The following is a 22,939-nucleotide window of genomic DNA, read 5'->3' on the forward strand; positions in this document are numbered from 1 at the left end:
TCCGCCCCCGTCCTTTTGTAAGTGTAAGCCGAGGATACGAAGTCTGTCCACCTTGAGGATTTCTCTAGTACCTATTCGCGCCTGGGTTGTCGATCGTCCTCGTGAGCGCTTCTCAATTATGAGGAGCTCCGGATTCTTCGGCGCGGATTGCAGTCTGCATGCCTCCGCGTATCTTGCTACGAAGTCTACTGCCTCCTGCAATGCCTCTTGTTCTTGTCCTGTGGACCCTCCGACCGCCCATATCGTTGTGTCGTCTGCATAGAAGGCCTGTCTGATCCCCGGTATTTTCTCGAGTTGGGTTGGGAGTTTCATCATATCCACGTTGAAAAGTGTCGGTGATAGCACTGCTCCTTGTGGCGTTCCTCTGATAGGTGTGTCTACTCGCTGTGACCTCACATTTCCCATGAAAGCCCTCACGTAGTTATAAGTTCGTCTGCCGCAATTCTTGTCACTGAGATTTGCTAGATGGCTTCGTGCCCCTCGTTGTGAAAGGTCCCCTTTATGTCTAGTGCAAGAATTGATTTCGGGTAGCACGGCGTTGCTGCATTCAGCACTTCCTCTTTGAGCTGCAGAAGCACGTCTTGCGTTGACAAGTTGGGCCGAAAACCAAACATCGTGTTCGGCATCAGTTGATGTTCTACATGCGTCTGTAGCCTGTCTAAGATCACGCGTTCTATCAGTTTGCCAACGCGAGACGTGAGCGAAAGGTGTCTTAGATTCTCCAGGCAGGGTGTTTTTCCCGGCTTTGGCATCAGCGTAATCTCAGCATGCTTAAATTCTGGGGGCAACGTCCCTCTGCTCCAGTGTATATTGAATAGTTCAAGTATTGCCTGCGCGGTTGCATCGTCCAGGTTACGTAGCAACTTGTTGGCGATTCCGTCCTTGCCCGGAGTAGTGTTTCGAGGAAGTCTTGCGATCGCTCACTTCAGCTCGGAACACGTTATGTCCCGGTCGAGCTCGCTTTTTTTTCAATCCGGCTTAGTCAGCCGCAGGCTGTGCACCGAGTATGGGCTGGCCAATGTATCTGTTTTGTAGGGCACACAGTAGCTGGTCGTCTGTGCCTCCGAAGTTCTGTATTACTCGGCTCATCGTGTGCTTGCTTTCTCTCTTGCTGTGGGTCTGATCTAGTAGATGTCCGAGTATGGCCCACGTCTTCGCAGCTCCCAGCGTTCCTTGGATGGAGTTACAGAACTGGCCACAGTTCTGTAGTGCAAGTTGCTCTTCGTAACGTTCTGCCTCATCTGCTAGCTTCGCGATGCGGATATTTAGCTTATGGTTGTGCCGCTGCCTTCGTCATCTTCTCAGCAGACTGCGGCAAGCTTCCCACATGTGTAAGAGGCGCGGTTCCACTGCCGGATTGTCTGTGGTGAATGCAATCTCCTCGGAGTGTTTGGCCACCGATTCCTGCAGTTCTTTAACCCAGCCCTCCAGATCACTTATCTCCTTGGGCTTCTTGCGTTTCTCTTTAGCGTATCTTTCTTCTTGGGAAGTTTCCCGCGTGTACCGCGGCGTCGAGTATGAAGTAGCCGTTTTCTAGTGTGTCGTTGGTGTTTTCCCAATCGACGTTCCAAAGTCTGGACGCGAACGCAAGATTGGGGCGCGTATCGCGGGCCGTGCTGTTGCCTACTCTTGTCGCATATGTTGGGTCCCTCACTATCATATGTGGCGGCGTCATTGAATGACGTTGTACGAGGTTGTTCCCTTTCTGGTGTGTCCGATGTACCCCCAGACCTCGTGCGCCGCTTTGAAGTCGCCTAATATTAGGAGGCCGTTTTGTCCAGATAGCTGCCTCGTTTGCTGCACCAAGTTGTCTAAGGGTACCAGCGTTTCCTTCGACCCACTGTATATATGAAGCTGCAGTACTATTTCCGTGAGCACGTGATCGATTGCCGTGTCCGCATAAGTGTGGTCTATTGTGCTGAGGTGTTTGCTCGTGTGTGTGGCGGTACGTGCTTCTGCTGCTGAATGAGTGTGATACCAGTTGATTTTAGGTGATTTTACCGTTTCGTGTAAGGTTATTACGTCTGGTGGTGTGCCTTCTTTGGCAATGTACTGCAGCAACGTCGCCCTCTTGCGAGTGAAGCCATGACAATTCCACTGCCAAAGAAGGATCCCTGCATTGTGATCACTCGGTTTTCTGGTCATTTTGGTCCTCTTGTAGCATTTGCTGGAGGGCTGCCTCTCTGTGTGGATAGACTTGCAGCTACTTATGGCGTTGATCGTTTACAAGAGGTTTGAAAACATCGTGTAGTTGCGTTATCATGTGCCGGAACTCGTCGAAAACCTTCTCCGTTTGCGCATGTAGCCTTTGGATGGCTTTCCTGTTTTCCTGAATACCTCTTTCGCAAGCCGTTACTCTCGCTTCGAAGTCTGGACGCGCTGTCGGATGCGGTTCGGGCAGCGTCTCGGTGTCCATTTTCTCGACCTTCTCCTCCGCTACCGAGGGAGTGGACGCGCGCTGTGGTGGCGGTGTTGGGGGTTCGGGCAAACTTTCTTGTGTTGGGGGCTTGCTTTGACTTCGTTCCTCCTTTAGTTGTCCGCGCAATTCGGCTATCACTAAGCGCAGTTCCTGAACTAGCGCCGCAAGCGCCTGTACAGTGTTGTTCGTGTTTGTGTCTGCGTATTGTGGTGTCTGTACGTGATGCTTGATCTTGTCATTTTGTCTCTGTGACTTTTGGAGGCAGCGTTCAGCCCTGCTCACCTGTTCTTCCTCGGAGCCCGCATGACTCAGGGTTTTCGACCTACTGCCTGACCTGGTTCTGGTCTTGCACCTGGATCTACTGCCGCCTCGCTGTTGCGATGCCGCCCTAGGTTTGGACTTCGAGCGTGTCCAAGATAGGCATCGCTGTCTGCGACCCTTGCTCGGTTGTTCCATCGTGGTGTTTTCTTTGTGTGCCTGTTCCCTGCGCGACCTTTGCGACCAGCGTGGCCGGATAGCTGTCTCTTGGGGCATGCTTTCGACGCCGTCGCATTATCGCCGTCGCACAGCGAGGATTTCAGTTTGCACTGGTGTCCATCACTTGGCCCTACTGTACCGCATCTTTTGCATTTGCAGGTGGGTTTGCCCGAGTGCGGGAAAACGTCCGTTAGACGACCCACATGCGGTGCATACCTTGACCGCGTGTCGATAGGGTAGGCAGCGTAGCTCGCCTCCGTCGAAAGTGATGTACGTGGGCACCGTTCTTCCCTCGAAAGTGATTAATGCGGTCGCACATGGTACTAGCGTCCGCGTTTGTAGTATTTGTCTTTCGTCTGCCCGCGCATGAGTTTCGAGTCCCTTCTTCCCCGAGGGATGCCATGGGCCACTCCAAGAGCTGAATTCGCCGGTCGCGCGATATATTTTGCCACTGCGTACTCTTTGGCGCCTAGATGCACAGTGTTAATGTCTCGTATCCTATCGGCCTTGTCTTCGCTAGAGGTGCTCAGTACTGCGATGTTCTGCTTGCTTTATATCCGCACGATAAGGTTCTGCGTCGGAGTGGTGTGTGTGGGTATCCGCCCACCGCGAGTACTGCCCGGGCAATGGACCTTGGTCGGCCACTTCTAAAAGACGAGGCCTCCCCTTTGCCTCAATAGAGAGTTTTAGAATAGGGGCCCCAATAGTTTTGGGCCCCAAAGAACTTGGCGGGTGTTAGCGTTGGGGCACGCAGGAGTGAAGAGCTTTAGAATAGGACTTTGCGTTTGCGGACAGCGTCTTGCGCTGACAGCGCCACTACGGCGTCAAAGGAAAGCTATTAGACATACTTAAATAAAATATACCATTTTATCATAAGAATAGTAACTTTGACTTTCGTGTATTCCCGTTTAATTACAATTTAGAGGTTATTCTGAAAGCAGGACACAATTAGTTGTGCTCAGTTTTGAGTAACCAACTTTACGTGCCTTCACCAGCCAAGCTAAGCGGTGTTAGGCCTACGAGCCATAATATCCACAATTGAATTCGAAATCAGCGGCGTCTAAGGAATCAGTCTTCATAACGCATGCAAGTTGAGAGAAACCGATAACCGCAGTCACTTCTCCATGCTTGCGAACTTCACGCGTTACCACGAATCGAACCCACTTTGGTGCTAGGTTAGAGCCGTCGCATCGATGAGTGCCGCCATGTTTGTTTACGCAAATCTTTTGGGCCAACTTTTGGGGCTCCCGCAAAATCAATAAGATAGCGGGCCCAGCGCAAAACCCAAGCGCAGTGGCTTCGACGCTATTTCTTTGAGTTTTGGGGCCCCTATTCTAAAACTCTCTAGTATCACTTTCATGTGTGGCCTCGGGAGCGGTGGTGGTCTGCGCACCGAACGCTGCTGTGCCTCGGGAACCTGGTCGCAGTTCTTGGCCGGGTGCGTCCTTACTACGTTGTTTGCGCCGTTTAACTGTCAGCCAGTCACCTGCACATTCTTTTGTGAATTCTTCGTGCTGCTGCGAGGGAGAAGCACAAACCTCCATGGTGGTTTTTATAACCTGCGAGTGCCGAGCTGGGGCTTACCCTCTTCGCTATAGGGCTACCGGAGCGGTATCCGCTTGCGAACTCTCGAGGTTCCAAAAGGCCGATAAATGTGCCTCACTGCCTGGATCGTGGTCTCTACGGACGCAATCCAACTTGCTGCGTCGAATGGCACTATATTCAAAGGTCTTGGACGATTTGACCTGGAGATAGCGTTTCTTGAACTGGGAGCCCATGTAAGCACCTCCGCCCCTTAATGTCTACTTCTTCCTTCCGAAGGAGTCTTTCCCGAATGATTGTTCGTAACAAAGCTCGCTGACAGTCGCCGTTTCTGACTGCTTTCATAGGCTTTAACGTAACGTGACAGCTTTCCCATGGATTAAATGAAGAAAACTTGCCGTTGGCAATCGTCTATACGTTACGGCTGACAGGTGTGTTTGGTAGCCCGTTGATGAGATTTTCTGAGGAGCCACTCTTTGTCAGCGCTATCAATTTTGTCAGGAGTCCGCGCATCGTCGGGACAGTTGCGTCCTTTTCGGAACTCGAGTGCTGTCCTTGAAGTACCGGAACGACGTAGTAGTATCATATCGCGCACGTGTTTCCCGTATCAGGTGTCTGCGATGTATAACCTGTGATAGGGCCGTTGCGCGCTTTCACCTTTCTGGTCGGTCGGTCGGTCGGTCGGTCGGTCGGTCGGTCGGTCGGTCGGTCGGTCGGTCGGTCGGTCGGTCGGTCGGTCGGTCGGTCGGTCGGTCGGTCGGTCGGTCGGTCGGTCGGTCGGTCGGTCGGTCGGTCGGTCGGTCGGTCGGTCGGTCGGTCGGTCGGTCGGTCGGTCGGTCGGTCGGTCGGTCGGTCGGTCGGTCGGTCGGTCGGTCGGTCGGTCGGTCGGTCGGTCGGTCGGTCGGTCGGTCGGTCGGTCGGTCGGTCGGTCGGTCGGTCGGTCGGTCGGTCGGTCGGTCGGTCGGTCGGTCGGTCGGTCGGTCGGTCGGTCGGTCGGTCGGTCGGTCGGTCGGTCGGTCGGTCGGTCGGTCGGTCGGTCGGTCGGTCGGTCGGTCGGTCGGTCGGTCGGTCGGTCGGTCGGTCGGTCGGTCGGTCGGTCGGTCGGTCGGTCGGTCGGTCGGTCGGTCGGTCGGTCGGTCGGTCGGTCGGTCGGTCGGTCGGTCGGTCGGTCGGTCGGTCGGTCGGTCGGTCGGTCGGTCGGTCGGTCGGTCGGTCGGTCGGTCGGTCGGTCGGTCGGTCGGTCGGTCGGTCGGTCGGTCGGTCGGTCGGTCGGTCGGTCGGTCGGTCGGTCGGTCGGTCGGTCGGTCGGTCGGTCGGTCGGTCGGTCGGTCGGTCGGTCGGTCGGTCGGTCGGTCGGTCGGTCGGTCGGTCGGTCGGTCGGTCGGTCGGTCGGTCGGTCGGTCGGTCGGTCGGTCGGTCGGTCGGTCGGTCGGTCGGTCGGTCGGTCGGTCGGTCGGTCGGTCGGTCGGTCGGTCGGTCGGTCGGTCGGTCGGTCGGTCGGTCGGTCGGTTTTATCCTCAGTTTACATATTTGAAGCAGGGAAGAGGAGAAATAAGTGTCAGATAGTATCATATACATCCAGTTTCACTGAGAAATGCGCCATGTACATGTTTTCAATATGCAATGCATTAATTTGATTGAAGAATTGGTTTAGGTACTAGGCTTGCTGGTGTTGGAAGGATATTGCACCTCTTGAGAATGCTGGAATTACTCGCCGTGGTTACTTAGTGCCTATGGTGTTGGGCTGCTAAGCACGAAGTTCAGGGATGGAATCCCGGCCACGGCGGTGGCATTTGGACGGGGGCGAAATGCTAAAAACCGGGGGTACTTAGATATAGGTGCACGTTAAAGAACCCCTGGTGGTCTAAATTTCCGGAGACCCCCACTACGGCGGACCTCATAATCAGATCGACGTTTTGATACATAAAACCTCATAACTTAATTTGTTATAGATTGCTGGAATTTATCGTCCCGAATTCCGCATTGTCCCATGCGAGATCTAGTCACCGGTGGGCTTTCTGTTAACTTTTTTTTAAACGCACAGCTTCCGCTTTAATTTTCGTTGTCAAATAAAAATGACTATATTTAGTTACGGTCATAAAAGATGTTAGCACCTTTCGTTAGATCAGCTAATTGTTGTTCCTCTCTGCTTGAGCGTTTAAGCTTAATTTGCACAACGCATAGCAGACGGGTCAAGAGTCTGGCTGACTCAGATACTCGTAAAACCAACCGCGTTTATCTGCTTTTGCTGCCAAAACGTCGCCTGCAGATTCTAAGTAAGGTGGCTTGAGGACTACGGTTTGTCGCTGCATTCCTAGAATGCTAAGCGCTGTAACGTCGACAGTCGCCGTGCGATTATTTCGGCCTGCATCTTTTCCCCCTTGTAATTCTCAAATCACTAGACCTTCGTATTGCTGGCGTTGGTTTTACTTCAGTAGAATGGCAGTAACTGCAGAATCTGGTGTTTTGCTGCTGTTTCCTTTTTTTTTCTTTCTTATTTTCTATGTAGACTCAAGTGACTGTTCACTCACTTCCGCGAGTACTGCTTTGCTGCTCGAATTGCCTCATGTCGCCTCGTCTAATTTATTGTCTGTGCACACGCAGCCAAGAAAATAGTCGCCAACGTTTTCAAGTTCGTCCAAATCGCAAATACAAACCAAAAAATTTATCAGCAGGCTCACCGAACCCACTGCGACGCTTCCGTGTACTAACCCATTTGCTTTTATCCGAATCCTTTCAGACAAGGAATCAGGACATGTGAGCTAGTGATAACATTCAGTCAGTTCGCTAAAGCTCCCTATCTTTCAGGCTCTTATTTTCCTGGTTAAACGCATTCGTTTCCTTGAAGGACGCTTATATTTACTACACACTTTTGCGCACGCTTTACCGTTCCGGAAAGCTTGTAAATATCAACATTTGTATACGTTGCACGGTTCGGTGTCATGGGGATATGAACGAGACGCCAGAAGGTTTGCGTTCGGAAGCAATAACTTCGGTCCTCCGTGATCTGCTATATTTACAATAAGGAATCGTCCGTAACGTACACTAACCTGACAACTCCGCCTATCCTGCTTAGTGGCAGAGCTACATTTCGGGTCGTAAAATATGGCGTATCACCAAGGCGATCGGCCAGAAGCTGGTTGCGTTTAGCCTGCAGCGTACATATATAGTGCCTTTGGACACTGTTATCATTTGAACCTTCTTACGTGGGGCTAATATAATCCGGGCACAACACGCTGGCTGATATTAAAGGTCTCGTATCAAGTGTACAAAGTAACGACGGGCGGCCACTTTATGCACGGCACGGGTGCATGTCGGTGATGCCGAAACAACGAGTGAAAAATGGGGTCTGCATGCTAATATTTTATGGCGCGCTTAACAGTAAGGTCGTGGTTGCGTTTTCTTAGTGGATACGGGCTTTAACGAATTTTTTGCATACGCAGCGTTATGTTGAGACCGCTATACTTTTGACACGGTACGATCGAAGCAGAATGTAACGAACGCAGATAAACCGAACCATTCTGTCTTTCGAAGACGCGAAATTCGCTTAGCGATAGTCAACTCGTTCTTAACGAGCTGGACATTGGGTATATGGGGGCCGGCCGCTTCTTGTGACTTGCTGGCTGGAAACGCAACTTTCAGGGAAGTTTTTCTTTATTGTTTGTACAGTTTTGCTTTTGATTATGTGGGCGAGAACTCTGCGTAGCGCGATCGGCTATATTATGTAAGAAACAGACCGAAAGCGTACCGAAGCGCAACGAAGTCGCCGTTCTTGTTGTCTGAAAAAGCGTTGAAGGTACAGGCAAAATTGACTAGTTACTACGTGTAGTTTCCTTTTTTCAAAACATACATTAATTCCTCGCTTTCTTCCCTTCCCTGGACAGAACGCATCTGCATATAATGAGCGAATATCAAAAGTTCGTTCAAGTTCTTACTGCCCATGGATGCGGTGGGGTAAGGAGTCTTGGGCGGGAAAAGAGACATGTGAGACCAAATGTCCAGCGCTTAGTCACCCACGCCAGTGGTTCAAAGAAATCTGCGACAATGCGAACCGGGAAAAAATAGAGCAAGACGTAGGTATTACTATATTTAATTAGTTAATAAGGAACTTAATTCATTAGCTAATTTATTTATTTATTTACTTATTTTTGCATCGATACAGATGGTGATAACTCTCGCAGCCTTTGCCGTCGTTTGCCATAACAAGGCAACTAATCTGGTTGAAGTAATTATTACGAGCTCTCGACTGTATCACGCCGATGTCGTACGCTAATCCTACTCATACCTAAGGCTGTTTATTATCAAACGTCTGAGCATTTCTACGCCTACCGAACGAGAATCCTGTCCGTCCGTCACGTAACACGAATGCACCCTACCGACCGCCAACAGTAAACGCTCCGGTAGTCTAAGCGCTGCGGAGGCTCCAAGGCGCTGTAGCCTGCTGTAGTCGGGGAGGTGATTCTACTGAGGTGATGACGCAGTTTCCGCGCATGGTTTGTTTTTACACGTCCCATTAGCTTGTGACGCCTCGTCGCCTACGAAGTGCAGCTTCAGCATGGATTAGCAGTATTGACACGCCGCCTACTGCTTCGCTTGCGATGGCACCAACTAGGAAAACTGCTGCGCTAGGCGGTGCGAAAATCAACGACGTCGGTGGGAGAATCTCACTTTGGTCAGGCGAGAGACACGCCAGCTTAAAGCGCACGCTGCGAGCTCTGCCACTCGAGGGCAGCCCTACAATCTGTACTATCAGCTCTGCGTCGCGGGCCATTCGAACAGCTCGTATTCGATATTAGATGCCTACTCCATACATCACAGGAGAAAGGACACCACGTGACGTTTCAGTGGCTGCCAAGTCACTGCGGCGTCACTGGAAACGAAGATGCCGATAATGCCGCTCGGGCAGCTCTTGAAGACGCACAAGAAGAGGCCATACCGCTTTCACGATCCGACGCAGCTAGCAGACTTCGAGTGCTTGCACAGGAGATCACGCTATCTCGATGGTGCACACCAAACAGCCAGACCAACCAGAGCAACCGTCAATACCATCTGCCCTCGTTGATGCATCTCTATATGCCAACTGGACTCCGCCGAAGAGAGGCGACTCTGCTTTATCGCTTATGGCTAGGGGTGGCTTTCACGAAATCTTACTCCTTCCGCATTGGAATGGCCGACAACGCTCTCTGTAATGCCTGTCTTTGCGAGGAGACGCTGGAACGTATTCTGTGCGACTGTCCTGAATATAATGTTCAGCGACAGTCCCTGGCATCTGTTCTAGCGCACCTTGACAGTAGACCATTGTCCCTCGACACGATTTTCACATGCCGCCGACAGAAGACATCGCAGGTGAAGGCGACAAAGGGACTACTTCGGTTTTTGAAAGAGACTGGATTGGACAAGTGGCTGTGAGAGTGATGTCACGTACCATGCCAGATTGATGGACTCCAACGGACGATGTGTGTGTGCTGTGCTATGTGCTCTCTCTCCCTCTCCCCCTTCCCCATCTTTATCTCCCCCATCCCTCTCCCATGTGTAGGGTAGCAAACCGGTTAAGCTAAGCTGGTTAACCTCCCTACCTTTCCTTCTCTACTTTTTCCTTCCTTCCTTCCTGCCACTCGCATTCCTGATGCTGAGCTCGTGGCAACCGAAGTGGCTTCCCAATATACTACGGAGCCGGACCAAATTGCTCGTACCTTGGCCTAAGCGACTCGGCAGTAGGACGCCGCTCGCCAACAGGATGGCGCGCGCCAAGCACGCAGTCCCCGACAAACAAATCGTGCGCCTTTCGCTGCAGCGGGCCGTGAGTTCATGCAACAGATTCTGTGACGACACGTTTTATTTTAGTGTTATACCGATTCCTATGAAAGGGGGATCAACCGTATCTTTTTATACATCTGCCTAATTTTTTTTCTCTTCCATAAAACTTCTCCATCTGCCTTGCACCGTTAACTATGCCTCTAAAGGATCCAGTCGTATCAGCGTCTTCCCTACTTTTGTTGTTGTTGTTGTTGTTGTTGTTGTAGTCGTTGTCGTTGTCGTTGTCGTCGTCGTCGTCGTTGTCCTCGTTGACGTTGTTATGACGGCGTGCCCTATTCAGCGTACGTGCGCTATTCCGCGCCCCGCATCAGTAAAAGAGACGCTCCTTCTTCTTCGCGTGGACCAGAAAAGCTTCGGAAATGCAATTTTTATAGCGGTCGCTTGAATTAAGCGCGAATCATTCAGCTTTCCTCAAGGTAAAACGGACGAAAGACCGACCGCGCTCTCACAGCGTTGGCAGGACACGGGTTCCCCCCTCTCTCTCTCTCTCTCTCTCTCTCTCTCTCTCTCTCTCTCTCTCTCAAGCCGGCCCTGAGATATCGGGGCGCAACGCCGACCGGCGCGATGGATGAGCTCCGCCCAGCGCGAGGCCGGGACAGGGAGCGCTTAGCGTGAGCTATGGCAGCGATTAGGTCACATCCATAAAGCGCCGAAGCTGCGCGTCCAGCGTATACCCGCGAGTGGCCCGCGCGTGGTATGGCGTACCCGATCCTAAGAAATAGAGCAGCGCAAAAAAAGGAAAGGAAACCGATTTGAGCTGTGCTTTGTTCTAAACATAATGTATTAACTAGCCCAACGCGAAACTCTGCCGAAGGCATACCGTGCTTAGTCGATGCGCGTACGTTATGCAACTATTTTATGCGCAATTTTCGGCTGTAGCTAGAATTATACCCTTTACGGAACCTTTTGCTTTCAGTGTGGAAATGGTCGTCGAGGCTGCTTGTGATGGCTGTTGTCGTGAGGAGGTGCTCGAACACGTTTTGTTTGAGATTTCTCAATACGGTGTGCAGCAGGGATATCGCTCGCGACTGCGCAAGCTCGCGTTGATAAGAGACCAGTGTCGACAAGTCATTTTGGGATGCCGATGTGACAAGCTGTCGAAGCAGAGAGCAACAATATCATACGTGCTAAACAAAGTTGTATTCGCGGTTCGCATCTGATGCCCCTCTTGCGCTCGTTTCTCTCACTCTATACGAAAGTATACGAAAAGAAATTCGCATTTACAAATAATTATTATTCCATCCGAAGACAGAATGAATAGCATACTATTCGATTCGTTATACCAAAGTTTCGAAGATTCGCACACTCCTGCTTTCAACAAAGTTTCAACGACGTCGACATGACGTACTTGCATCCTTGTATTTCTGAAACTATGTAGGCCGAGTACCATGAACGCATCGGAGGGAACGCCATTTTGGTTGTGTACAGGTAAAAACAAAATTCCTTGCGGCTTTATGGAAAGTTATTTTTTAAGTGTGCACAGAAGTACGTCCCAATGAAATATTGCATCCCGGCAATTTATGAATGCCTGTTCTGTTGTATCCCTTTTTGCAGCGGCGGATGCAGTTGACTGTTCGTGGCACAAAGTGCTTATCCTGCAGCCAGGCTTCGACTGCAATCGTGCCGGTACGTAACTTGACCTCGACCGTCACAGTGGAGGGTTCTACAGTGGCCTTGGTAATCAACGAGGTATTTTTCTTTCAGCGGCTGACGGTTCAGACGCTAGGCGTTGCAATGAGAAATGCATTTTGACAATGAAAATGTGACGCCTAGCCACTGGCGGTACATTCACGGTACATTCACATGCAAAGTTTTTTTTTTTAATACGTCTTTATTTCTGCGTTTAATAGGCCAAGCCTTGCGGCCTATTAAAAAAAAAAAGTACATTCACATTAGATCAATCGCAGCCCAGCGGGAATGTCTGTTGGCGAAAGCGTAACCAAACTTGTGCTTTCCTTATTGGAATGACCAACAGCCCCACGTGCCACACGTACAGCATCTGAGTTGATGCTCGCACACATTATGTGTGTCTGCTCACGCTGCTAGGGAAGGGATGTGCAAAGTGCTGGAAAAATTGGACGATCGCGATGTGCAGAGTGCTGGATCAATCGGGTAATTGTCCATTAGCAAAACTAAAAGTTCTAGGCCATGTGCGCCCAGAGAACCTTCGCACACGAGGCTTTATTCGAGCTACATAGCTAAGATTCCTGTGGTCTACGGCTCTTTACGGTAGACTTGAGAAGAAGAGAAAGGAATGCAGGTCATCCAGAAGATCGAGTCTCCAGCCTACTGCAGAAAAATGGCGGCCTAAGAACGCCGCCCTCTACCGCTCTATTTGCCACTCCAACTAACTGTTCGTCCCCTAGCGGCCGCGGTGAACACCAACCGATCTAGGTTCAGTCGGAGGTTCACACATTATATATCGTGCGCTGCAACGTTGCCTCGTAGTTCTGAAATCGTCGGGTTCCCGTGCGCACAGGCGCGGTGAAGAAATTGCGAATGTCGATAGAATTTTGCTTTGTGCCATTATGGGGGTGTCATCGCGATGTAGAAAGGCCGACTGGTAATTGCGTTTCGCGAAAAGTAGGAGACGACGCGCGAAGGAGAGCAACATGGATAAGAAACTTGCGCATTGGGAAAAAGGCGATTGACTATATGGTGGTTTGTTCGATACACTTCACTCAGGACGACATCTTTATTCTCAGTGAGTTTACCGTTGCTTTCTTTTTATGCATTTACAGTATGTGGCTGGCATTTCAAATCACGGTGTGTATTGTGTTTAGGCAGGTGCTTTAATAATTTAGTGATGTACGCTTAAGCTTCATTTGGTTTGGTCAATTTAGTTTTCTGCCCCGCATTAGCCTTAGTAATGCTTTGAGCAGCAGCACTGTTGTCGCTAATGTGCTTTAGTCAGAATGCATTGGTAGCAGGAACGATAACTAGCTCGGAAGGTCTGAAGTTGATCACGTCATATGTTGTGACGCCGGGCGAGATATCGTATTGATATGTTTTCACAGCCAAATCTAATTTCGGTTCGTTTACAAGTCCTGCATTTGAGCTAAATACAAGTGACATTGCTCAAAAGAAAACCGTCGCTAAGTTTCGGAAACGTATTGAAAGAAGCTCATTGGCTGTTATCTAGGTCTCGCGTTTCTCCGGGATTTGATAATTCCAACGGGCGGCAAGTGTCTGCCGTGTTCCAAGCCTGGGCCCTACGTCGGACTTTGAGTACATCGAGCGCGAACAAGCGGCTGTCAATGGACGCAGACTTCTTTACGACATGGATCAGCTAACTATACAGAGAAAGGCGCACCTGGACTCACAAACGGAACTTTCATTTGTTTTTATCCAAGGACAAACCAAGAATCGCTCTATGACACACTTTAGCATGGTTCTGTGAGTGCACAATATCGGTATTTACGTTATGAAAGCACCCGGACAGACGTTAGTGCCTATATATTGTGGGATGCGATGTCATAGCGCTGCAACACTAGTCACATTGCGGAGAGTGCCTATGAAGGTCGAAAACAGTCCAGTATCGTGTATCTTTAGCAGTAAACCAACGTGGAGCAGTGAACAGGTGCTTCCACTTTTGGGAGGCCCGCTACGCACAAACACTTAGATATATTTTTTTAAACCTCCTGCTCACTTGAAAGGATATTTGTCCTTAAATAATACTGGTGCGGCTCTATATTCAGGCTGGACGTTTGCACGGTCAGCGCAACGAATTTCGCGGATTCGTCGCTGAAATCCCTAAGGCCGTTCAAAAAAAAAAAAAAAAAAAAAAAAGGGTGTTCGGCAGCGAGGACCCTTTGGGCTAGGGCGAAACACCTCGAGTTTACGCACAAAGGAGAGACTCTGCACAGCACCAAGCGAAGGAGGCGCCGTTAGCCAAGATGTCGTAGCACTGTTCATTCAGACAGTATTGCCAGTGGAAGTCACGGATTCGGGAGTGTCCCGTAGTGTACGCGATTTGTTAGGTCTCTCTCTCTCTCTCTCCTTTTAATGTCTAGTTCCTTCGCTTCGTTCAGGGTAGCCAACCAGAACTATCTCTAGTTAACCTCCCAGCTTTTCTATGTGTCCTCTCTCTCTCTCTTTCTCTCTCTCTCTTGCGAATGCGATGACGGGCACAACTTCGTCTGCAAAGCTGGTGACTTTTCTGCCCGTATTTATTGATGTGGGTGCATGTGTTTTAAGACACCCACTTCAAAAGACATGTGGGAGTGGTTTGCATACACACAAAGACACACTCTAATGGTTACTGCATCGGACCGCTGTGCTTGGGGGCTGAGGTTCCATTCCGGTATGGGGAACCAAATTAAGAAAAATAGAGAGGAGGAGATAGATAGATAGATAGATAGATAGGTAGATAGATAGATAGATGGATAGATATCTAGATAGATATCTAGATAGATAGATAGATAGATAGATAGATAGATAGATAGATAGATAGATAGATAGATAGATAGATAGATAGATAGATAGATAGATAGATAGATAGATAGATAGATAGATAGAGAGAGAGAGAGAGAATACGTAGTAATTCGGCAAGTTATTATTAGCAGCACCCAGCCAGCGGCCAGAGTCAGGAAAATCCGGGAGGCTTTGCAACGAAGGCTTCCCTTTAATAAGTAAAAATAAACGTTAAATGTCGGCAGGAAAAAGGCGCATTCCCGCCACCCGAGGTTTTCGAAATGGGTCTGAGAGGTGACACGCCAAATGGCGGCTAATCAATCATTCTCCGAATGACTGTCGTAAGACATACTGTACCCAAGCACTGCAGTATATATAAGTAAAATATAAGAAAGCGTGCTCAAAGTATGCGGCGCTAGGTTCTCTTCCTGGCGCGCAAGCTTACTACACATACTTTCAATCAGAGAAAAACAGAGAGAGAGAGAGAGAGAGAGAGAGAGAGAGAGAGAGAGAGAGAGAGAGAGAGCAGGGTTATGTTAAAACTGTGTAAAAGGTATTCGCGTCAGTCCTGCATAATCGTCGTGGGAGGCACACCCCTTTTTGGCAGTTCTTTGGATGTCGTGAATGATTATATAAGGACACTTAGGAGAGGAATAGCACCCAGATAACGCTTGCGCTGTTGCGAAGAGGTGTGAGTTCCGCTAATGAATGCAGCAAAGCGGCGAATTTCTGTATCCCCTCGGATGTGTGAGATCGGAGCGAACCTACTACTTAGTTCGCCTTGGGTGGCAGCCGCAGGGCAATGGGGATGATGGATGCGGTGCATACTTATGCCGTCACGTCCTGCCATGGACAGAAATAAGCGCTGTGAGAATCCGAAATTCCCGCGAAATCGCTGCGGTGTCATGCCGCTAATCGCATCAACACGTACAATGCGCTAGCCCGTTTATCGGTTTGGGATCCCCCCTCGAGCTTTGAAAGTCGGCTTGTGCCCGTATTGTAATTGGTTCTGTCTTTTGCGAAGACAGGCGGCAACAGTAGGTAGGTTTATCGTACCGGAAGCGCTCCACCGTCACCTATGCAGTGTATGACGTGCTTTACGTTTGCGTATACTTAGCTGCAGGATAATTTGCCCGAGCGATGACGGAAAAGCGGTTGCGACATACTAACGCTGCCTAGTGCTACGCGCCTATAGCATGCGCAGCTGGCAGACAAGGCAATTAAAGCAGTAGGGGCAACGCTAGAACAGTGGAGGTATAGAAAAAATGGCTTTTATCGAACAGTTTCGGTAGTGCAGTGGTATTGCTTGTAGATAGCACCAGTCGCCTAGCGCCTGCGAGCTTTTGGTGATGGATGCAGGTCACGCTGTTCCGAGACTTGTCGTTTCAAGCGCCGCATCTTGAAATGCTTGTTGGACTGCGGATTCCCGGAGTGTGACTGCTTATTCAATGGTGGTGTGCTGTTGTACTACTTCACGATGATCTTATTATCGCTGGGTAACGCACAAATCTGAGTAGCGTAAGGTGGATCGCGAGATTTGTTTTTAACCAACAAATACTCTGCGAAATCTTGATTCCAGTCGGTCATGTTGAAGTGTAATAAGTTGCGTTTAAGTTCAACATTTTCTCCCTTGAGTATTTTATGCGGACTAGGGGAGGGGGTTTAGTCGCTATGGCTTAATTGAAAGCAGTTAGGATCTTTCTGTTTATGTTGCTCGAGCTTGTTACCCCTGCTGAATTTTTTTTCTTTGCTTTTGTGCAATGTCATCGCTAACCTCGTAGAGTTGACGCACAACTCTCGCTAACTGAAACTTATATCCACTAGAACCCCAGAGTGCCGTACATCGTTAGTGTGCACTAGTTATGATGTTCAAAACCAAACAGATGAGAACTATCTCCCTCATAGTTGTGTCGAACAAACGATAGATGACCTCGCGTTTTGACTCCTGTGTAGGTCGTGTGTCTAGCCGGATGGTCTATGTGGTGTCGTCGCTTAGGCGCCTCCGTCGCCGCGCAGGCCCTCGTTCCACCGCGCCGTGCTCGGCGAGCTTTCGCTCCGGGACACCGCGATGAGCCGCAGACCACGAACCGTGGCGTGATAGCTCGGAAAAATAAGGAACCGGGGCCCCGCGCTAGGAGGGAAGGGATTTCGGCTCCGGGAATGTCGCGCGCCGTCGGCGCCGTCGACGTTGTCTCCCCGGCGCCGTATACCACGAACGGGGCTAACGGCTGACAGTCACGCCAACCGCGCGCACTACACGATGCCGCGGTCACCGTTTGGCGCCGCGTTTTTTCTTTTCCTTTTTGAATCGTCGTCTCTTCTTGTCCTCTTCGCATTATACACCTTCGTCTCTTCGTCGACGTCGTTGTTGTTGTGATGGTTATTATTCTTCACTTTCCTGGCCGTACGTGCCTTACCTTCATCGCTTAGCTGTTCCCTCGTATAAGTAATGAGCGCTTATCTCTGCCTCTGCGCGCTTTCATCCCGAGCACCCCCTCCCCCCCCCCCCCCCCCTCACCCCTCCGGCCCACTCTGTCGTCTCCTCTAACTGCCGCGAGCTTGGACCCGCGTATACGTATACATGATTTGTCACCGGTTTTTGTCGTATTTGTCCATGTTTGCTTGTTCTACTCTGTCACTGCCCATTGTCTTGCTTTGTGCTGGCGTGTTCCAGATTGGGCGAAGGTTGATATAGAGGGTACCAGCTTCTTAAGATGAAGCTTTTGCTCGGGCCCAGCTCCGATGCCGCCTTTACACAATGGATGTAAAACGCAGAAGCGATTTTCTGAGATACCGAGTGGGTCGATATTAGTGAGTTCTGGTGCGTTTCAGAGGTAAAGTTGAATTCTTCTGACCGTTGCAAGCGGAATTTCGATTTAACGCATGAATCTTTTAAAATGACTTCTCGAAAATTGGTAAGCTTGAGCAAACATTAGAAGCACGATGTTTACAATTTTGTAGCTCTGCACCAATATCATATTTCTGTAAGCTGCATCCTTTGGAGCATATCCAAAGCGGACAAATGTAATCTATCTATTTGTAGCCGAAGTGAATTTGCAACATTTTTATAGGGGTTTTGCAAAATTCCTGCTAACGTATTAGTTGTTTATCCAAGAGACATGTATAATACAAAAATTCCGTGTGTTTTAGGTATACTGCTATATAGAATTCACAGAATTTGCAAGTCAGTTCTCAGCAATTCCTCAAGGTGGAGGAAGGTTCATGAAAGGAAAAAATCGAGGGCACTCCAAGAAACGCCTAACAACGCTACCTTGGTTCTGTCCAGCTGTGTAGCACTTGCACATTTTTAAATTTTTGCACAAGGTACGTAGGACACGCTGTATTTTGCACGCGATGAGTTGTTAGCGCATTGATAATCGTGTCGAATCGTACGGTTTTAAAGGGACCAGTTCAACGTGTTTATCTTTGCCTGAGCTATTTCGCCATATCATTGCCCCTGCGAGAACGGTGTTTGACGAAGTAGTGCGGGAACAGTACTGTACAGTATCGATGGGAATGTGGTCTCGCTCCTTGTTCGAGCGGCTTCTTTCCTGGAGGCAAGAGGTACTTACTGGCCGCACAAACCGCTGTAGGCTAATAACGCCGGGAGCCACATCGCTTCCTCAATCAATGCGATCAAGTGCATTCGAACGTCTCCGTGCCATTTGCTAATAACGGAACGAAAGGATGCAGTTTGGCTGGAATTGGTAGCCTAACTACAGCTGAAGCCATGGGAAGGGGGGGGGGGGGGGGGGGCGTGAACCAGATGCAAGCACGCTTTGTTGCCCCATACTCGACGGGAGAGATGAAAAGGCAAAGAACGCATGAAGGTTCGTTCATGAGGCAGATGCGCATATGCCGCGTTTACATGAATGCGACAGTGGCACATTGCATCGCATGTCTGGCGCATCGCATCCACGTAAACGGCGGTAACGCGCACGCTGTAATGTGTAAGGAGGTATAGGTCGAGAGGGAAAGCAGTTTTACACTGTGAATGTGAATGCTGGCGTATTGCGTCGACGGAGAGGGAAAGCAAGATGGCTTCCGGCGTTGTATTGCTCTCCTCCGCTCACTGGCGAAAGCACTCGACAGAACCAATGCCCGCATTCACAAATGTTCGTAAGCGCGGAGGTGCGGCAAGCGTGATGTTTGCGTATAATTGGCAAACCATAAAATTGACGACCAATGGGAAGCGGCACTTAGGAACGAAAAGCTTCGTGAATACGCAGGGGGTAGCGCCAGACTTTCTTACCGTGACGCGCTAAGGATGCTATCCGCGAATATCGTATTCATGTGAAGCCGGTTATGCAAGCTGAAGTCGATGACTGTCGATTTCAAGAACGGTTGCAATGCCCATGGTGGTTTCTTGTGTCGAGAAACATGTGGCGGCGGTACAAGAACCTTTGTCAACGATGATGTTGTTTTTCAGTCCAAGTTATCCAACGCGGTTAGGAGTTGAAGAGGGTAGTATAGTTTCGATGAGGACAGAGGATTTCGCCGATCTGCCATTTTCCTTGTTTGCCCAGGTTGGAAATGAATAGCACGGCATGGAGAGTGAAGCACGTGTCGTTGGTACTGATAATAAACGAGGAAAGCTGACAATGTCTGGCGTCGTGGTGAGAGGTGACGGTAATCGTGACGTCAAAGTGTTGATGGTAGAAGATGTAGGGAGGGGAAAGCGAATAACTTTGGAGGCAAATGTAGAAGGATGCCATCGGGTGTTCCAAGCGGATATGTTCACGAAGGAAAGGATGCACTGCACAGCCGTTGCTCGTGTATTCTGGTAAATTTGGACAACATGTGTGTGTGTGGGAAGGGGGGGGGGGGGGGCAGGGGGTGTCGTTCACGATAACGCCCTAGCCCAAATAAGGCCTTAACGTGCGTCGCAGTAAAATATGTATTTTTTTTATGGGAGGAGGGGATACCGAGCGTTATTGTTGGCTTATTCTAATGTACTTCATGGCGTTTAGGTATAAGTTTGGTCATGCCACTTTCCCCGCAACATTATTTTATAAAACGCTAGGGAAGGGGGGGGGGGGGGGGAGTCACCCGTGAACGGCGATCGGGCTAATGAAGGCGAAGAGCAGCCGTGCGTGTTGCGCACCTGACCATCGGTGTCACGACCACGCGCGCGATCGCGCGTGTGTGCTTGTGTAGGCAAATGAGCACGCGAGCCGATTGCCGCGTGATCTTTACGCACGCAGGCTACCGCACGAACCGCGTCTCGTCTACATAGGGGAGAACCCCTAAGGTCAGTGCCGGTGTGGAGAAGCGTTTCACGTTGATGTGAAAAACGTAGATGCGAGAGCCACTGCTTCGTGAAGCTGAATATTTGTGGCCTGCTTCTGCTCGTTCAGTTGGTGCCCCTGTTACTCCAGGAGCGTTCGAAAGCACATATTCTGCTCACTGCGATGATTTCTTATTTATTATTAGTCTGGCGGATGAGCCGAAAGGCATGTGTAGTAAAAGAAAGAAGCAAAAGGGACGTCAAATAAACGCATGCAGCCCTGTATGATGCAGGTACTGAGTCAATGGGTTTGCGAATTTGTTGTCAGTTATCGAACGATCGAGTGTAGACCCCCGAAGCATTATTAGACTTGCCCTCTCTGAGCATATTTTGCCTAATATCCCCTCGCTACCAGCAGGGCGAAGCCACAGATGATGTGTCCGCCGTATGCGCAGGAGGTCGCCGGTCACTTAGCACCCGCTCATTTGTACATTTGTCGGACATGGTCTTTTGTAGATCCCCAAGCCCAGGTAACAGAAGATGTCGGGGCGACAGCGACCCGTAGATATCGGAAAAGGTGAAAGTCTGGAAAGGGGAGCTGTGGCAGAAACGCTTTTGAAGAAGTTGAAGGCTGGGGTAAGCAGGGTAGAGCCGAAGAAAAAAAAAAAGTCCATAAAACCCATAAAGTCACGCACATCCTGAAAAAAGTGGCCAACGGGTATAATGTACCGGTGGTGTTCTCCGCTCCCCAGAAGCTGGCCCAGCTAAGCCGTCGCATAACTTGCGAAAGCCAAATGCTGGGCTGTCAGAAGAAGCATGGCCAGCGTTTCGTGAAGTGTGCCACAAACGTCGTATATGAAATTCATCTGTCCTGCGATAAATCCTTCATTGGACAGACGGGGTGTTGTGTGAACGACCGGCTTAGGGAGCATGGAAAAGGTATAAAAAGAATAATGAAGGTGAGCGACTTGTGGATCACCGCAGGGCTTGCACCGATTGTTTTCCACGGTTCCGCGATGCGAGGATTTTGGGTAGAGGCAGGCATCAGACAACGCGTGAAACATTGGAAGCCTTCTACATCAAGAAAGCGGGTCCGAACTGTGTTAGTGGCACATCGGTTTTTCTTTACGAGGCTGAGCTGAAGTTTCTATCCTGCGGCTGCTAGGAGACGATTGAGCACCTCCTTTGTGACTGTCCCCGTTACAAAGTGCCAAGAAAAGTGCTCGTGACCGCTCTTGAAAAACTGGAGAATCGCCCCTTTACAGAGGAAAAGGCTCTAGGACACTGGTCCAGACGAGCTTCGGCACTCAAGGCCTTAAGGGCGTTGCTGAAGTTTTTGAGGACATGCGAATTGTGCGACCGCCTTGGAATGTTGTAGCGCGTTGTAGCGCGTAGTATCGCGTTACTGTGTGAATTTTCTGGTTTCCATTTTTTCCCTCTTCTTCTTCTTTCTCCTTTTATTCCATGTACCCCTTTCCCCAGCACAGGGTAGCCAGCCGGTACTTACACTGGCTAACCTCCCTGTCTTTCCTCCCCTTTGTCTCCTCCTCCTTCTATCGCGCCTACTCTGATAAGACTTTTTACTCCATGTTGCCTTGTACGCGTGCGCGGTGTTTTGCAGGGCTATATATGTCGAGTGCTTTCACCCTCATTAAACAGTACGAGTAGCGGCCGTGATGTCGTCGTCTTTCTTGTGTGTGTTGTTCTTGGCGCAAAATGTTTTTGGTATGCAATCTCCTCTTCAGTACGAAAATTCCTTCCGGCAGTTCATTTGCAGGGAACAAAAAGAAAAAAAAAAACTTCGAAGAACAAAAAAAGGTATGAACTGCCTGTATGAACGGCAGTCAGGGCCACATCTCTTTCACAGAGAGTCCTTCATAGTTTTCTAGCTAAAACGTACCCATGCTTGTCAGTGCTAAGAGCCATTTTTCCTCGTTTGAAAGGCTATCTTTAGCGGATGGTCCTTCGCGGTTGCGCGTTATATATTAATAAGCATACGAACGTGGCCAGTCAGCTTTGGCTGGAACGAGCGCGCAGCTATAGGAAATGGACTTGGCACTCTTTCTCCAGCCATCCCGGAGAGAGATCTTCGCGATGGCGCAACCGCAAGAACAGGGGAGCAGCCTATTACATTATACGCTACACGTGTCAAACACTCGTGTCGCGGGCGCTTGCGGTGACCACAACAGCGTCGCGTGATTTCTGCGCTGATCGAAAGACAGAATATATATATAAGTATATATAGAAGTGCTGGTTGCCAGACGGAAGCTAGGGACGCGTTTAGCGCCTGACGAATCTCATTTGGAAGTCATTACGGTAAGCACTTTGTTTCTGTCACCGGTGACCGAAAGGTCGTCATTGTGCCTATTTGCGGCCGAACGTTTTCCACGCCAGCGGCGCCGTGTGTAGTGGAATCCGAAACGAGTAGTTCGCGTGCAGCGCGTGTGTGCATCGATATATACCGGTGGTCATCGCAACTGAGCGCCGCCCCCCTCCCGGAAATAGGCAGAGCGCGGTCCCCGAATGACAACAGCTGCCCCGGGAAGCAGGCTGCCTGCCAAGCGGTCGAACGACGGCCCGCACGGTGATCAACCAAGCGCGAGGCATTTCGCTGCGCTACGTCGCTTGTAGGCACACAGGTGTTGCTTGCGGAGGCCCGTAACTGTGAGGCCCGGTATGCTGGTTGGTTGGTTGGCTCGCTGGCTGCCCTGGCGTGTGGCGCAGCTTGTAAGCGACAGTGTCGATTACGCGGTGGGCTGCTCGTTACGGGTCGTTAAGCGCGTCTTTTTGTTTGTGCGCCTGCCTTTTCTAATTTACGTGCAGCCTTGAATGGTGGCGTGCATTGTTCCTTTCCATTGTATAGCTTCTTTTTTTCCCTTTATTTTCTATTGGGTCGGGGTTTCTTCCCACTTTGCCGACTGTTCGATCACTGCCACGAATGTACCGTGGCTGTCGGCGTTTTATGCGCCTCGTCCATGCTACGGGAATCGAGGGATTCACACAATCGGCGGCAATTGTACTGCGACGTCTGTTTGGCTGCTGCA

The 22,939-nt window shown here is 50.1% G+C and overlaps 1 protein-coding gene across 2 annotated transcripts in view; it reads left to right on the top strand.

Annotated features, from left to right (window-relative positions):
• FipoQ (F-box/LRR-repeat protein FipoQ) overlaps nt 1-22,939 on the top strand; it is a 695,691-nt gene that overhangs the window by 191,186 nt on the left and 481,566 nt on the right. For both annotated transcript variants that reach the window (XM_055075220.2, XM_055075221.2), the window contains exon 2: nt 11,810-11,881. The gene's annotated coding sequence lies outside the window, so the exon portion shown is untranslated. The remainder of the gene's footprint in view (nt 1-11,809; nt 11,882-22,939) is intronic.

Source organism: Dermacentor andersoni, chromosome 11, assembly GCF_023375885.2.
Source record: "Dermacentor andersoni chromosome 11, qqDerAnde1_hic_scaffold, whole genome shotgun sequence".
Classification (NCBI taxonomy): Eukaryota; Metazoa; Arthropoda; class Arachnida; order Ixodida; family Ixodidae; genus Dermacentor; species Dermacentor andersoni.